Source organism: Nipponia nippon, unplaced genomic scaffold, assembly GCF_047370975.1.
Source record: "Nipponia nippon isolate SJK-2023a ecotype South Korea unplaced genomic scaffold, ASM4737097v1 scaffold_1, whole genome shotgun sequence".
Classification (NCBI taxonomy): Eukaryota; Metazoa; Chordata; class Aves; order Pelecaniformes; family Threskiornithidae; genus Nipponia; species Nipponia nippon.
This window is the reverse complement of record NW_028262290.1, coordinates 88,875,286-88,892,651: the sequence shown is the minus strand read 5'-3', so window position 1 is coordinate 88,892,651 and position 17,366 is coordinate 88,875,286. Positions and strand designations below refer to the sequence as shown.

At 38.4% G+C, this 17,366-nt stretch overlaps 1 long non-coding RNA gene across 1 annotated transcript; it reads right to left on the bottom strand.

Moving 5' to 3' along the window:
* Nucleotides 1-1,419: 1,419 nt before the first annotated feature.
* LOC148057460 (uncharacterized) lies at nucleotides 1,420-12,829 on the bottom strand. The gene is made up of 3 exons (XR_015699841.1): nucleotides 12,740-12,829; nucleotides 11,959-12,191; nucleotides 1,420-1,698 (listed from the first exon to the last, which is right to left on the bottom strand). It is a non-coding gene; the product is annotated as an uncharacterized LOC148057460 (long non-coding RNA).
* Nucleotides 12,830-17,366: the final 4,537 nt, after the last annotated feature.

The following is a 17,366-nucleotide window of genomic DNA, read 5'->3' as shown; positions in this document are numbered from 1 at the left end:
ACCAATTGACAAAACTGTATAGAACAATAAGAGTATTTAATGCTGATAGCTGTTAGATACCACGACGTAAAGAGATCCCAAACTCTAAAGCTGTTATGCATTTCCTGAAGCAGGTTCTGACAATGTCATGCATTCTAAGGAAATGTTACAGCAGCTGTTCAGGATAAGCACCAGGCAAAACCACATAATGATAATTCAGACCAATAAATAGCACTTTCTCACTTAGCAATATTCTCAAATTGATATGATACCTTTTACTGAAAATCTTGCACCTTCTCATTTTCCATACACTAAAGAAAGTGGCCTGTCTCATCCATAATCAGCTGCTTTATTGGTGGGCAGGTTCAACAGCTACCAGAATAATCGGTGTTTTAAATTTCCGGAGCAAACACTTGAAGGACAAAGTCTGTCAACAAGAAGTGTCAACCCTGAAATTTAGAAAGGGGTAGCTGACTGCAACTGTACCCCTAAAGAACAGAAAACATTGGGGAAAACAGAACTAGTAACATCATTAGTGTGCCTAAATCAATTTTTTTTCTTTTATTGAAATGTTAATTTTAGACAGTTAAGGCTTTCCATAGATTTTTGCATGTATTTGAGCATTTCCACATTTGCAGATATTGAAGGTATTCAAATGCATGCAAAAAAAACTGGGGTGGGGAAAGACCTCAGCACTGAAGAAGACAACAAAAGATGGGAAGGTATGAAGGAAAAATAAGAAAAGTTAAAGATCAGTAAGAGTTTGTTGTGAAATAACATGAAAATAGAAACCTGAAGAATCTTGAAATACACCATTTATTATACGAACATGCTGGTTACCAGCACAGAAATGGCAGATGTTTCGTGCTCGTGATCTGATAATTTTTAAACTATGATATACTTTGCAGTTACGACAAAAAACAACAGCTAGTAAAAAAGAAGCTCTCTTGAATTAAAAGAGATCCATGAGAAAGGCATAAATGAAGAGCATTATGATATCTCACTCTTATATCAGTCTGTGCTACAGTTTCTGTTTTCATGAGCTCCAAAACTTGTGCTGCTTTTTCTAGTATTATTACTTGGAAAGTTGATAAGGAAATAGCTGTAAGGTTTACACCCAAAATGATAACTATGGGTTTCTATCTTTCTCGCTTTAATCTGATATTCTTCCTTCTGTCACTCGTGCTACAGAACCTTTTTCTGAGTACAGTACAAATATAATTTTGGGGTTTCAGCAGGAGTCATGGCCTCTAACTGCTCTAGGCATTGCAATTACTTGCTGCAGTGTAGTTTAGTGCAGGGCAAATGGAGATCCTGTAAAGCTCACTACATTTGATGCTGCACAGCATCCTTCATATGTTATATTCTAGCATAAGATGTTACTCAACCAACAGATGTACTTAACCAAATATAGGCAAGTTTCTGAATGGCAGATATTTACTTCAACATTGGTGATAAGATATTCTATTTGCAGTTCTATTTACATTGGGGCAGATTTTATTCTACAGCATGCTTAAACTTCTATTTAGATTCTATTGAAGCTAAGCACTCAGACAAACAGCAAACACAATAGTTAAATATGACCTACCATCTTCAAAATTCAACAGAAGTGGAATTAAAAGACAGGACAACTTGGGTGTTCAAGGTCTGTAGGGAAGAGGAAGAACTGATGGGAAAATGCAGATGAATAGGCAACACCTAAGAATTCAGTCTTTTTTTCTGAAACAGAAGAAACAAAATTACCACTGATGTCTAAGGGGGCTGTGTTGTCCTATAGTGGCTTTTTTTGTCAGCAGCTGGATAAGTATTCAAGTGAGAAAGTGGGAACGGATTGCAGAAACTTGTCTAATGTTTTTTCTTATTGTACTGGTTTCAGCTGAGAAGGAATTAATTTTCTTCATAGCAGTTTGTACGGTGCTATGTTTTGGATTTGTGACCAAAACAGTGTTGATAACACAGGAATGTTTAGCTATCAGTTTCTTATGGAAGCACTGATATCCTCTAAATTTGGATGTGTAAATTTAGTTGCATTGTTGTAGCTAGTCATTGAAACTCCCTCAGTAACAACTATATGAAGATGACTACCTGTTTTAAAATTAAAAATTAAAGTTAAATTAAATTTAAATTTAATTTAAATTAAATTAAAACCTTAAAATTTAAAATTAAAATCCTACCCATTTTAAAATTCTCTTGTAGATCATAAATGGGATAAGTCACTCCAGAAATGCCAGGCTATCTGCATTAGCTTTGGAGACATCCCATAAATCTGGTTTAAATTAAAACACTGGGCTTTCACACACCACAATGTAGGCAAGATAAATCTTGACCTTTATGCACTATTTGTAAAACATAATACTACTTCTCTATATTGCAGGCTCAAAACAGTAAAAGTAATGAAGATCTTGGTGCTCAAATATTATGCAAACTGAAGCCAGAAAAACATTTAAATATGAATTTGCAGATGTGAAAAAATTCTTTATCCATGTAGGCAATTTTCAGAAAGGAATACCTCTGTTACCTTGCTTGGCTAGATCCAAGAAAGACTTCAGTATTAAATGACAGCTACGTTTAGCGTAACTTTCAAGATTTGGACTCTTGTTTCTGTGTTACTCTAACTGAAATCTAGCCTTGCTAAAATTTAACTCAGGCATACATTTGTGCACCAAGTATATAAAACTAAATAGGCATAAAAATGTGTCTTCTAATTGTTCTCTCCCCTGTAGGGTTAACTAGATAGTCAGAATTCCTTTGCAATATGAGGTATAGCAAGTGTAAGCAACACAAATGATAGAAATAATCATTTAAACAAAGTCTACAGTACTCTGAACAACTAGGGAGTAAACACATTAACAACAGTCTCAGAGTGAGAGAAACTTTTGAGTGCTGAAAATAGTAAGAGATTGGCACTATACATTATGTCTGGAAATTACTAAGGGGAAGTTTAGAAGTTAACAAATGAACCCATTTTAACGGAAATTGAAGCCTATCTATTTCCTTTCAAATGCTGTAATTTAATGGTTTTATAGTGTGCTTGCATGTATGAGATAGAGGAGGAAAATGTGATCCTTTCAGGAGCAGGACTTGAAAGACGATGCAGAGGTTTATACACTAGCTGCAGTTTACCATCCAAGCAAATTTATATAACTGTAAACAAAGAGTTCCACTTATCTAATTAGGAAGAAACAAATGCATGTAATAAAATCTTAATTAGTAAATGTAATATAATTTGGTTTTGATTAAAAATCTAACATCTAAATCAACTTTCTGTAACCTGGTAGGAGCTCTCCCTCTTTCCTTTCTGGATAATAACATCAGTTTTACGTGGAAGAAGGGTCTCTTTTATCTGTGCATCTTACCATTTCCTGTTTTTCTGACATTTTGTTTGTATATCTTAGGGAAACAAATAGAAAATAAAGTCAGTCTAAAATGAGAGATTTGATTTTGAAAATTAAGGTATATTATGCAAATTATTAGAAAATACCTAAGTAGGAATTTAATTTACTTTCCACACAGTGAAAATAGGCCTAATTCATGAGAAGCCTGCCAAGAAATTATTAGCTTTTTTACCCAGCCAGTGATTCTTTTCTTAATGGACTGACATCGCAGAACCAGCCAAAAGCATTCTTCAACTGAAACAGTAGCAGTAGGATCCTGTGTACAGATCCAAGGAAGAAAAAAAAAACCACAACAGACAAAATAAAGTTACTTGAGCCAATGCTTTGCTCACCTCAAACTTACACCAAGCCTCCTGAAATCAGATGAGCTGTTGATGTGAATAAGGACTTAGCTCTATCTTAAGAGGAGATTGTTCGAGCTTTCTTAAAAAAAAATCCTTCAACATGTTCTCTAAAATATTGACTGGATATATAAGGATTAGGTTGGGTTTTTTGGGGTTTTTTTTTGGTTTTTTTTTTCCATTTCCCATGTAGAACAGAAGAGATTTGGATGTCTGGAAAAGCTTCCAAACCTATGAAATAGGAATTTATGTACTGCTTTCATGTATGCATCTCTGCAAAGACATTAATGATGGGGCCATGCTATTACAGCTGCAATGCTCAGAGCTAGGGTAGCAGCTATAATCGTTCTGTGGCAATACCTCCTTGGAAAACACAGTGTTAAAATGTAGAGCCCATAGATTATGTTTCCCTCTAACAACTATGTCTGTCAGGAGAAACAGCAAGTGGCCAGGCCATAGCAATACAGGTCAGCAGTCCTCCTTTTGAAATCTGTACTCAGACCTACAATAAAGGCAGTATTCTGTGACAGACATACATAATTTAAAAAAAAGGGAAAAATTAGTCGTCCTTTAAGTGATCTTTCCAATTATATAGTTTCAAAAGAAAACTCTGATTTAAGTCTGAATCAAAAGAGTTGTCTCTCTAAGAACATACTGTCTTGTATCAAAGTACTGTCAACATTAAGATCTGGTATAAATCCTGATATCTTTAAGATGTGCTCATGTATGGTAGTGCAACCACATACAGTTATATTGTAGAACAGATGTAGCATTTCAGTCACCTTGCAGTAATTAATTTTCTATCACAGTTTTTGTTGCATATTCTGTTCCCTAAGGATACCTAATATGTCTACCTTAACATTGTTAGAACACGTTCTGGTGCATAAACTTTCAAACAGCACAGCAGCAGAGCTCCAAGATCTTGATTAATAAAAATACATGCCTTTGCTATGTAAGAAAAGAAGTCTTCTAGCAGTGACGAAGAAATGAAGAATTGAGCTGTTTGCCCTGTGAAGCAACAGGGATAAAAAAAGTAAGTGTGCATACATTAAGATAGTGTTTGATACCATGCATGCTTAGCCCCCTGTACTGGTTTTGGCTGGGATAGAGTTAATTTTCTTCATAGCAGCCCCTAGGGTGCTAAGTTTTGGGTTTGTGACCAAAACCGTGTCGATAACACACTGATTTTAGCTATTGCTGAGCAGTGCTTACACAGATCAAGGCTTTCTCCATTTCTCACTCTGCCCCCCGCAGTGAGTAGGTTGGGGGCAGACAAGAGGCTGAGAAGGAACACAGCCAGGACAGCTGACCCAAATTGACCAAAGGGATGGTCCATCCTCAGCAATAAAACCAGGGGAGGAGTTTATTAGGGGTTGCCATTGCTCAGTGACTGGCTAGGCATCTGCCAGCTGCTTGTGAGTGACTGCTTTTACATTACTTTGTTTTCTTTTTGTTTTGTTTTGTCATTTTCTCTTTTACCTATTAAATGTCTTTATCTTGACTCACCAATTTTCTCACTTTTGCACTTCCATTTCTCTCCCCCATCCCACTGCAGGGGGAGTGACTGAGCGGCTGTGTGGTGCTTAGCTCCCTGGGGTTAACTCACAGCAGCCCCTAATACTATTTTGGTTTAAGTATACAGTTAATAAACCACACATACATCATTACTCTTATTGGTTGGAAAGGATTTTTGTTATTTTTAGAAATAATGGTCTATAACAATGCAAGTACTTTTTCAAAGATCACCAAGACAGGCAGGGAACATCAAAAGGATACTGGATTCATAAAACCTTTTGCGTTACTCCCTTTGTGGGGAAGGTGCATATGTATAGTGTCTGCTACAAGATGAAGTTGATCTCAGTTGAACTCTTTGAACACTTCTAGAATACTGCTATTGTTGTTATGAAAAAGAGGAAAGAGATGCATACCTAATTTGCTGACTTTAGATACAACTGTCAGTCAATCATCAGACAAAGGGTCAAAACTACAGACATCAGAGCAGTTACTTTATCTCAGTTGCAGCATGTGCGATTTAAATATGTATCTGGTAGCACTAGGAAATAGGTAGGTTTAATAATGACTGATAACAGTAGCTGTTAGAGAGACTAGGACTGGACAGAGCATTTTCCTCTGTGATCTAGCTTGTTTGTAACCATTTCCTGTAATTATCTTATGGACATCCAGAAAAAGGAAGACCTGATATTGACTCTGAAATCATATCAGTGAACACAGCTTAACCGTGTCCTGGCTAGTGACCCCATACATGATCTAGCAGTAGAACATGGCAAATTCATGTTCTGCATGCACCTCACAGCTCTAAAAAGGAAATTTGCCAAGCGTATCAGGTTAGCGAGTGACTGCTTGCAAGCAAGTGATTAAATGGCAGATTATTTTCATTTAGCAAGATGAAGAATAATGAGCCAAAAGTGTTTCAGAGGGCTGAGAGCAGTGCAAACTGGCATATTGTGCCTGATGCAAGATGAAGTCACAGGAGCATGATTTAAAGCCAGAATGGACTGGAATAATTACTCCCTCTTTCAAAAAAATAGATAGCTGCTGAGGACTTGAAGGAAATCTCAGCTGCCAAAGGGACCAGCATTTCTGCTATTTGTGCTGTATCTGCCTGCTTCAAAACCTATTGAGTATGCTTTAGTTTCAGAACACAGATATTCACTATTCATGCTCTCAAATGCAGTCTTGGAAGTGACATATGGTAACACCAAGTCTTGAATTGTAACTTTTTGAAAATAAAACAAAAAGTTAAGTTATTACACTAAGGAAAAAGTTTTCCCTTTGGTTTTGTACTGAGAAGGGGGGGAGGTTGAAGAAGTTTATCAAGGAAATATGTAGAGCTTCACAAAAATGTTGACCAAATAAGATTATTACCTAATGGAAATTATTTTCTATTACATTACAGTTTTTTTAGTGAATATGTTCAGACAGGAATGCTTGATGAAACAGTGAATTCTCACCTAGCATTTTTATGAAATATCATTAAAAAAATCAGAAAACATAGCTAGTTAGCAAATGAATAGCAAAGGTCAAATCAGTACAAATCACTTGTTTTTTTAACGACAGTGCCTCAGCGATGTCAGTGATGTGCATGTGAGATACTCAGAGAATGAATGTGTCATCATTTCACAGGATTTTTCCAGTCTCCCTATACAAACCTCCCAGTCACGGTGGTTACTTACTGCTTATGACCTCGATTCCTAATACACAAAGACCTGTAAGGTTGAGCATATTTTGCCCATCTCAAAGTTCTTTTGAGAAACCATCCAGTGCCACATAAATCAGCAGGTATCCCATAATCAAAACAAAACTGCTCACATACATCAGCTGACTATTAGTTTTAACTAACTTCAAATAGAAAAATATATTCAAAATAAAAGAAAGAGTGGGAATGAACTTTAGCTTCCAGTGCAAATTTTACAAAAGAAAGTCTGAAAAAAAAGGTCCGGTATTTGCAACCCTTGCCTGGGTTCCAAAGTATTAAGGAGTATAAGAAGTATTGTAATAAATCACATGCTGTGAATTATTTATCAGTTTGTAGAAATAGATCTGTACTGACTATAGACTGGAAATATTTGAATACTCCAGGTAGCATACATAGAATATATATATATATACACACACACATATACGTTCTCGCTCTTCTTCTCCCAAGAGGAATTTGACTCGTATCCCTTTACAATGATCTAAAGTACATTCAGTGAATTTCATTGTTTTTCAGTGGCAACTGTATTGAAAATATCACATGCAATTATTGGACTGGCAGGAGAAATGTCCAAAGTATTTTACTCTTTCTCTGTAGTCAGTAACACCATACACTGCACACAAGAAGGTACACAATGCCTTTGTGGGCATATTTGTTTTCAAACAAAGACATAATTTGTAATTCAGCTAAAGGACTTAGGGGAATTTGAGTATAATCAAATATGACAGGACAAATATAGAAGCGAGTATGTTGGCAAAAATCCATGTTAACCGATCTATGCCTGACTACAAGACTGACTTTCATTTCAAAGCACCTCCTTACTCATTCCTGCATTGCTGGTACTATTATAATCACATGGAATTAAGTCATTTTATATATTCACTCCAAACTATTGATGGTGGTCTACGTAAAAGTCAGTCTCGCTTTTACCAATTCTTTGCACATGCTGCATTGTGACTATGGGAATAATCCCCAAGGCTTTAGTGAGTCTTGCTGCATCTTCATGTTCAGCTGGCTACCTGTACCGCATTTATCTTTCTTTTTCTTTTACACATAAACACCTGTGCTAGTTCAGGTAGAAATACAGTATGATGTTAAAGGAACGGTGCAGCAGTATGAGATCATAGAACCATAGAATTGTTAAGGTTGGAAAAGACCCTTAAGATCATCGAGTCCAACCATTAACCTAACACTGCCAAGTCCACCACTAAACCAGGTCCCTAAGCACCATGTCTGCACATCTTTTAAATACCTCCAGGGATGGAGACTCAACCACTTCCCTGGGCAGCCTTTTCCAGTGCTTGACCACCCTCTCGGTGAAGAAGTGTTTTTCCTAATATCCAACCTAAACTTCCACTGGCACAGCTTAAGGCTGTTTCATCTCATCCTATCACTTGTTACTAGGGAGAAGAGACCGACCCCTACCTTGCTACAACCTCCTTTCAGGTAGTTGTAGAGAGCAATAAGGTCTCCCCTCAGCCTCCTCTTCTCCAAACTAAACAACCCCAGTTCCCTCAGCAGCACCTCATAAGACTTGTGCTCTAGACCCTTCACCAGCTTCATTGCCCTTCTTTGGACACGCTCCAGCACCTCAATGTCCTTCTTGTAGTGAGGGGCCCAAAACTGAACACAGTACTCAAGGTGCAGCCTCACCAGTGCCGAGTACAGGGGCACTATCACCTCCCTGGTCCTGCTGGCCACACTATTCCTGATACAAGCCAGGATGCCATTGGCCTTCTTGGCCACCTAAGCACACTGCTGGCTCATGTTCAGGCAGCTGTCAACCAACATCCCCAGGTCCTTTTCCGCCAGGCAGCTCTCCAGCCACTCCTCCCCCAGCCTGTAGCGTTGCATGGGGTTGTTGTGACCCAAGTGCAGGACTCGGCACTGAGCCTTGTTGAATCTCATACAATTGGCACCGGCCCATGGATCCAGCCTGTCCAGATCCCTCTGTAGGGCCTTCCTACCCTCCAGCAGATCAACACTTCCACCCAACTTGGTGTCATCTGCAAACTTACTGAGGGTGCACTCAACCCCTCATCCAGATCATCAATGAAGATATTGAACAGGACCAGCCAACTGGATTTGACTTCATTCACCACCACTCTCTGGGTGTGGCCGTCCAGCCACTTTTTAACCCAGCGCAGAGTGCACTTATCCAATCCGTGAGCAGCCAGCTTCTCCAGGAGAATGCTGTGGGAGACAGTGTCAAAGGCCTTACTAAAGTCCAAGTAGACAACATCCACAGCCTTCCCCTCATCCACTAAGCGGGTCACCTTGTCATAGAAGAAGATCAGGTTAGTCTAGCAGGACCTGTCTTTCATAAACCCATGCTGGCTGAGCCTGATCCCCTCGCTGTCCCACAGGTGCCGTGTGATGGCACTCAAGATGAACTGTTCCATGACCTTTCCCAGCACCGAGGTCAGGCTGACAGGCCTGTAGTTCCCCGGATCCTCCTCCCGACCCTTCTTGTAGAGGGGCATCACATTTGCTAACTTCCAGTCATCTTGGACCTCCCCGGTTGACCAGGACAGCTGATAAATGATGGAGAGTGGCTTGGGAAGCTCCACTGCCAGCTCCTTCAGTATCCTCGGGTGGATCCCATCTGGCTCCATGGACTTGTGAGCATCCAGGTGGAGGAGCAGGTTGGTGACTGCCACATCTTCAACAACTGGGGCTTCATTCTGCATCCTATCTCCATCTCCCAGCTCAGGGGCCTGAAAACCCTGACGATGACCAGTCTGACTATTAAAGACTGAGGCAAAGAAGGCATTAAGTACCTCAGCCTTCTCCTCCTCCTTCGTGGCAATGTTTCCCCCCCGCATCCAACAAAGGAGGAAGATTCTCCTTGGCCCTCCTTTTGTCGCTGATATATTTGTAAAAACATTTTTTGTTATCTTCAATGGGAGTGGCCAGTTTAAATTCTAGCTGGGCCTTCACCTTTCTAATCTTCTCTCTGTATAACCTCACAACATTCTTGTAGTCCTCCTGAGTCACCTGCCCCTTCTTCCAGAGGTGGTAAGCTCTCCTTTTTTTCCTCAGTTCCAGCCAAAGCTCTCTGTTCAGCCAGGCCGGTCTTCTCCCCCGCCTGCTCGACTTATGGCACATGGGGACGGCCTGCTCCTGTGCCTTTAAGACTTCCTTCTTGAATAATATCCAGCCTTCCTGGACTCCTTTGCCCTTCAGGACTGAGATGATGCTGTTATTACCACTACCTTGAATGACACTTGATAATCCAAGAGACATGCTCAAGATAGAAGCTCTTTCTTTCCTGATACTCTTGTGCCTTATATTATTCCATGTTGTTTTCTAGCAATGATTTTTGTCACATTACACCCATTCAAATATTTATTCTCCTTCTTCAAGCACCTATTGAAAAAAATCTACTCTGCCTCCTTAACTATGGCATATCTTTACTATCTCTTAGGAAGTCATGTTTACACCTCAAAGATTTGGAAAACAATTAGTTATGGCAAAACTCTCATTTTCTAGCAAGGATATCAAACCAGTAGTGAAAATCCAAACTGAGAATTAGTACTGGCAAAATATCAGACTTTTCACACACTGCTATTTCTTCTTTTTCCAGAGAAAACGTTCTAGAGTGTGCATTTCCCCATGGAATAAAAATTATAAAAAAAACCCAAACACAACCCCCGCCCCCCCCCCCCCAAAAAAAAAACCAAAACCAAAACCACACAATATTTTGTTACATCTGAAATGTTTGGTTTTCTTGAAATGAAATGCACTCTGTTGTATGCAGCTACAGAGAAGCACATGGAGTGTTTCAAGCATCCAGTGAGAGAACTGGGCTGCCATGTTCACAGAAAAATCCATTAAGATGAAATATGTGTTCAGAAATGTATACAGGTTCTGATGGGTAAAAGGGACAAAAAATTCACCATGTACACAGTCCAGCAGAGGAACAGGCTGCCCAGAGAGATTGTGCAGTCTTCATCCTCTGTGGTTTCTAAGACCCAACTGGATAAAACCCTGAGCAATCTGGGCTGAATTCAGTTTTGACCTGGCATTGAGCAGGAGACAAAGTGACAGCCTCACAAAATCCCTTCTCAACCTGAAGAAATCTATGATTATCGGACAGAGAAAACTAAAGCCAAAGATGGACACACAAAACTCTCAACAGTATATACAGGCTTGCATTTCTTTCACTTAGGAATGGAGCTTATAATTTAAATATTCAGTCTGTGTTACGGGATGTTATCCTCTAACATCAAAAAGTCAGCTATCCAGAGAATCCTATAGAAAAACATACCAGTTTTTCTCCTTCTAAAATAATTTTGCCTGAAATGTTCATAAGACATAAATTTAAATCTATTAACTCCATACATTATCTTATTGTACTTACTAAATATATACTATCTTGTTGCATACATATAAACTATAATGTGTGATAGTTAAACTTAATGTACACCTAATAATACCTTAAAAATGCGCTATAATAAGTAGATATTTGATAACATTTAATTTTCTATACCCATATTATATACCCTTGCAGTTAGAGTAAACCATTTTAGAAAAAGCACTGTAACTCTTAACCCTAGCTCTGATCTTACAGCCATGCCAGCTTTCCAGCATTCTGTCCAAGTCTTTCCTACCTTGGCACCACCAACACACACACACACACACACACACACAAACTTAGGCTTGATGTTAATTATTCTTCCTGCACAGTGCTGGAAGAAACATTATAGTCACTCATGTTCTGAAAAGTATAAAGAGATTGATGCAAGAGGAGAGCGACATCATGTAGCTAAGATAGAGCATGAATAATAAAGTAGATCCTGTTTGAACAACAACTACAAAAGACCTTATTAGTTTGACTTGAGCTTAATGTTTGAAAATAGTTAACTGTGTCAGGAGCAGGATCCAACATGAGACTTGATCTTTTATACATCATTACAAAGAACTTTGGAGAGGCTAGGGAGCCCGTGGGTGAGAGCACCTACTGAGCATGTAGGAATTCTACCTGTAATTGCATTTCAGCTCAACTATACAGTTTTATTTTTACCTATTCAGAACGCTGGCAGACATTTTCAATATATGAGTTTAATTCCAGTCTGAAGAACTTCAGACACAGACAGACTATCCGCTCCATAAAGAGTCGATATTCCATCGGTTGTTTTCCCATTTCCTTTTTTTTAATTTTCTCCATTTTGCAGCGAAAACCACTCTCACATCTGAATGCTTTCTCTCACAGCAGGCCTTCACAGAAGGTTCCTGTAGAATCAGCTGACCACGATTCTGCAGATAAATGAGAGTGAAAGGTATATGAGCTTTATTTCTTTAAAAGGGTGATTAAGATTGACAGAGTTGGTGCTTACATATGAAGACCACCAAAATGGAAATTAATGTGGCTGACCACAGAATGAGCCAACAGTGTAATGCAGTTGTGAGAATGATAAGGGTGTCTTATATTTTAACTGACATTACGGATATAGTCCTACCAGTGAGTAAGGAACTACCAAGATGTTTAAAGTACTCTGTATACATTTGATCGTCTTTTTTTTTCAAAAAAAAAAGGTGACAGGAATTAATAGTTACAAGGTTGAAGAGCCGAATAGGGAGCCTTTCTTAAAAGAGGAAAAATACCTACTGATATCTGGATAAATGACGTAGAACAGCAATGCCATTAAATTCTGCAGCCTTATAGTAAATAATGCTAAGAACAAAACAGTCTTGCAAAGTTTGTAGAGAATATGCATTACTTGGTAACAGAGCCTCAATTGATCTTATGTGTGCAGGTACATATAAAATCACGGTTGAAAACTAAGAATGAAAATTACACTCACCAGCCAGATTAGCCTGTATTTTGGAAAGCAGGAAGTCTGAAAAAGCCTTTGGGAAAACGATATATAATTGACCCAAGATGAATTCCTGGTGCAGTATAATGCTAAGGTAGCAAAGAGTGCTGTGAAAACAGAGATGTACAAAGGAGGAAATACTCAATGAAAATCGGGACTAGACTTTCACAAAGGTCACAGAGGACAAGCATACAGGACACATTTTATGGCTCCTGAGAGTGCTTTGGCTGCGTGTGTATAACAAAGCTCCTCTCCTGCCCTTACAGCTACTCCAGGAAATGGTATCTCAGACAATTCCCTTGTTGACCAACTGTACCAAACCAGCAGAACCCACTGTGTTTGTCATGTATGCATCCTTGTACCACAAGCATCTCTGAAAGCAGCTGATATAAGTGATGCAGAAACTGCATATTGGATACTAGCTTTCAGTTCTCAAAAGGTACACAGCACACTACACAGTGTACATGCAGCACACTACAGAGTCCCAGCTGTGTATTTTCCTACCTTTATCTTATATAACTCAGCTATGGCTAAGTTCCCCTCTCTCCATGTAGGGAATGAGACTAATGGCTGCAGACCTTGGGTCTCTGCTCAGTCTGTGCTTTACTTACAGTGTGCTTACAACATGCCACCTGTCCCAACCAACATTGTTAACATTTAAGTCCTCTTTGATTTTAGACTCTGAGCTTTGGAAATAATTAGCCCAATGTAAAATATGCCAAGCTATATATAAATACTTCCCATGCTATGGGCATAGACACTCTTATCTTGAGTAGTTTGCAGATGCTTACTCCATACATCATGTCTTTGCTATTGTTTGCTCCTTATCTCTAACAGCCACCTTTGGTTTAACTCCTGTCAGTCAGATTAATATAAAATAGATATATTTAGAGACTACTGTATTTATAGAAAAATTGCTATACTTACTGTCCTTTTTTTTTTTCCCATATCCTGGCATTAAAGATCATGGTGCATCTTTTTTTGGTGTCTATGCCTTAAAAAAGCTATAGATAAACAGAAAGTTTCATAAAAAACACTACTTGAATAACCTGAGGTTTGAAAAAGGCAGTTTTCAGAGTTTCTAGTATATCCAGGGAAAGGGTAAGAGGTGACTTGATTACAGCCTACAATTACTTACAATGAGAAGATTTCTGATTGCAAATAGCCCTTTAATTTAACAAATGAAGCATAACGAGATCCAATATTTGAAGGTGGAAGTTAGATGACTGATATTAGGCTAGGTGCATATTTTTATCAGTGAATCTAATCAACTATTTGGACTATTTAGCCAGGGAAATACTTGGTTCTTCATCACTGAGAACTTTAAATGAAAATTGTGTGTTCCTGAAAGATATGTAATAGCTCAAGCAGAAATTATAGACTTTATGTAGGAAACACTTGAAGGAATTCTGTCTTGTATTACGCTGTAGTTCTGACGAGATGATTATTATGGCCCCTTCCAGCCCTAAAAGTTGAGTGAAATTTAGTTCCTTTAAAATCAGTGTGAATTTTGTCACTGACTGGAATCAGGATTTTACCATCTGAGTTTACACTAGACCACTTTACAGCCTCACTAACACTGTAAAGATACCTTCAAGTATGCAGAAATGTAACCATATTTAATTCCCCTCGGCACTTCTAGGGTGATGTAAAAAAACCTTAAATGTAATGCAAATTGGGCATTCCTAACAACTAGAAATTAGTACTTTTAGCAACTGGGGCTGAAAGATTGTGCTTTAACTGGTCTCCTACCATGAAGTTTGAAGAAGCACATACTTAAACTTGCCAGTTGCAAAGTTTTGCTGATTACAAGTTAAGGCTGATACAGCTGTAAATCAATGGAAAGAAAGAAACTCCTTTGTGCTTAAACTCGCATTGTCTTTGAGGACAATTGTCTTGGACAATATAGAGGAGCCTTTACATAGCAAAAAATTTTTCTTTCCTCATCTGTAATAAAACAGTAAGCCACTGTGTCAGAAGGCTGTAATAAAAAGTTTATGTGGTACAGTGACATTAATAATTAGATGTATTAAGAAATTTCAATACAAGTAAAAATTAGATTTAGATTTAGGATTTTCATTGCTGCAAGCAAGACATGATACAGTTATAAAAAATAATCAGCGATACAGACAAGCCAATCTGAGTTATATTACTTACCTTCTCTCTTAGTATGAAAATAGAAGGATATACAGTGGGCTGAAGAGGAAAACCACAGATAATTTCATTTTTTAGAGTTATTAATAAGAAAGGCAAAGAACTCACCACTCATAGATATCAAAGAAACCACAGTGCTTAAAGGCATTAGATATTATGTCCATTTTGTGTATCTACATTTTCAGTAAGAGGGGGTTAAATTGTTTAAAGTTCTATGTTACTAAGTTTACATAGGCTAAATATGTCATTGTTACTGTGGAGCTGGAGCATCATGTTTATCTATACAACACCTCCTGGGGTATGGCAGAGCTGTTAACTCCCGTTCTGCAGGTGCAAAGAGCCACAAAACTAGATACCCCAAGGATTTCAGCACCTGATTGTGGCCTTTGTCAAGGGACACCTGGAAGCATCTGTCAAGATGTCGTGTTATGCATCCAACAACTGAGCAAGGAATTCAGCCACAGGGACTGAGAAGCCAAACACTGTAATTGTTCAGTGCCAGTGCTGGCTGAATATGACTGTCCTTAAAAAACAGCAAAAGTGTCTCATCTCAGTTGCAGGCATCCTACAGCCAGCGATGTTGGCACATGGACTGCAGGATAAAGAACATGTTGTGCTTTAGCCTCCCGCCTTTCTTTTGGGGTCTGGTAGACAGTAGAGACACAAACATAGTGGTAGTGAGTCCACCACTTGCTAAGGGGGTGAGGAGCACTGTGGCTGGTGCAGGAATTCATTCATTAGATGGATTAATTATATCGTGCATCTGCATGACCAAGCAGACAGAGGAAAAACAGCTCCCTTATCCACCTCAAATGCCATTAAAAGCTCAGCTATTGAACAGATGCATAATGCAGAAGGATGAGGCATATTTTGTAAGAAAAGCACTGTGTGGGTGCCTGTATCTGAAACAGCTCAGGGACAGGCATCCTGTGTGGGATGAGGCCCCCAGAGTCTAAGAAAGGTACAGTGAGTAAGAACACATCGGTATGGCATTTCCAGCTGCCTAGGTACCACACCATACACAGCACATCACCTTCCTGCAACCTCCTGTCGTTGCATCCACTTAATCAAGAGAGGAAGAAATGCTGTATGGTCAGACCCTTTTTACCTGTTTTTTTCAGTGCAAAGTCCATAAATCTCTGTCATAGAAGGAAAGTAAGTGCAGACTTCCTAAATCTAAGGCTGGCACTCCAGCATTCCAACTTAGGAAATTTAAATCTTCTTTACAGGTAAAAATAACAACTGTCATCATGTCCTTTAGGGACAGATTACATGCTAATGGTCCAGGTGAGATTTCTTGTATTGAATCATCTAATACTGGAAGTATTTTGGTCAAGAAGATAGCAGACTAGGGTCTTTTGTCTTTTTGTGAAGATAAGCTAATTTTAAGATACAAATGAGTCAAAGACACTTGTATTTATAATCTGTGCATCATTGTAAATGTTACATTATTTAAAAAGCCTCAGGTAGGAGAGATTAAAAAGTCCTACTGAACTACTGCAATGAATATGACTTTTATTTATTATTAAATGGATATTAATGGACTAAAGAGATGGTAAATATATTTTACATAAAAACCATTTAGTTCTAATATGGCAAATGGAAAGATGACATGCTAATTTCTAACTTGAAAAATTCTTCCTTTCACATCTTAGCTGCTTCGCTTCCTTTTATATTGATTTTAGGTTTCCAGACAATGAGATTACATTTTGAAGCATTCACACAGCAGAGCATAAGGACAAGGCTATAACAAAACAATTAGATTAATATAAATCGGTCTCTAAAGACTTGAGTAAAGCATTATTCTTTGCCCAGAAAGGGATCAAATTTCTCCTTTCACCCATCCATCACAGCAGGTGGTGAGGAAGGGTTTTAAGAAAGCAGGTAAAGTTTTAATCCATCAGAGAAGAAATAATTCAGACTTTTGATGACCCTATGCTGAAACACCGTGTTAAAAAGGGAAAAAAAAGGTTCAATTATACTGTCAAACAATTCTTAGACAACTCTGTCATTGGGTTACGCCTGTTATTAACAAAAGATAGAACAGATAACATTAAATGTAACAGTAACCTCCATATCAATTACAAGACCAAGTACACATAGTAAACATTTGTGTCAGTATTTCCTGTAATTTAGTACTCATGCACTTGAGCAATAGGAAATGCAGCAAGAATATAAACTATACAGAGGAACTCATTTGGATAAAAATGAGATTTTTAGTGCTTAGACTCAAAACTGAACCATGTGCAGACTGAATTATTTTTTGAAAAAATCTAATTTTGTCATTGAAGACAGAGAAGTTTCTTGTATCTCTGCATTTCCTTGTTCTCTGCTAGACACATCAACAGACAAAGATGGGGTGGGCACAGGAAGGGAAGAGGGAAACAGTAAAACTCTGACAAAGACTATTGCCCTGAAACAAAGCCTTGCCTGTATGAAATGCTTGCTTCAAAACCAAAAC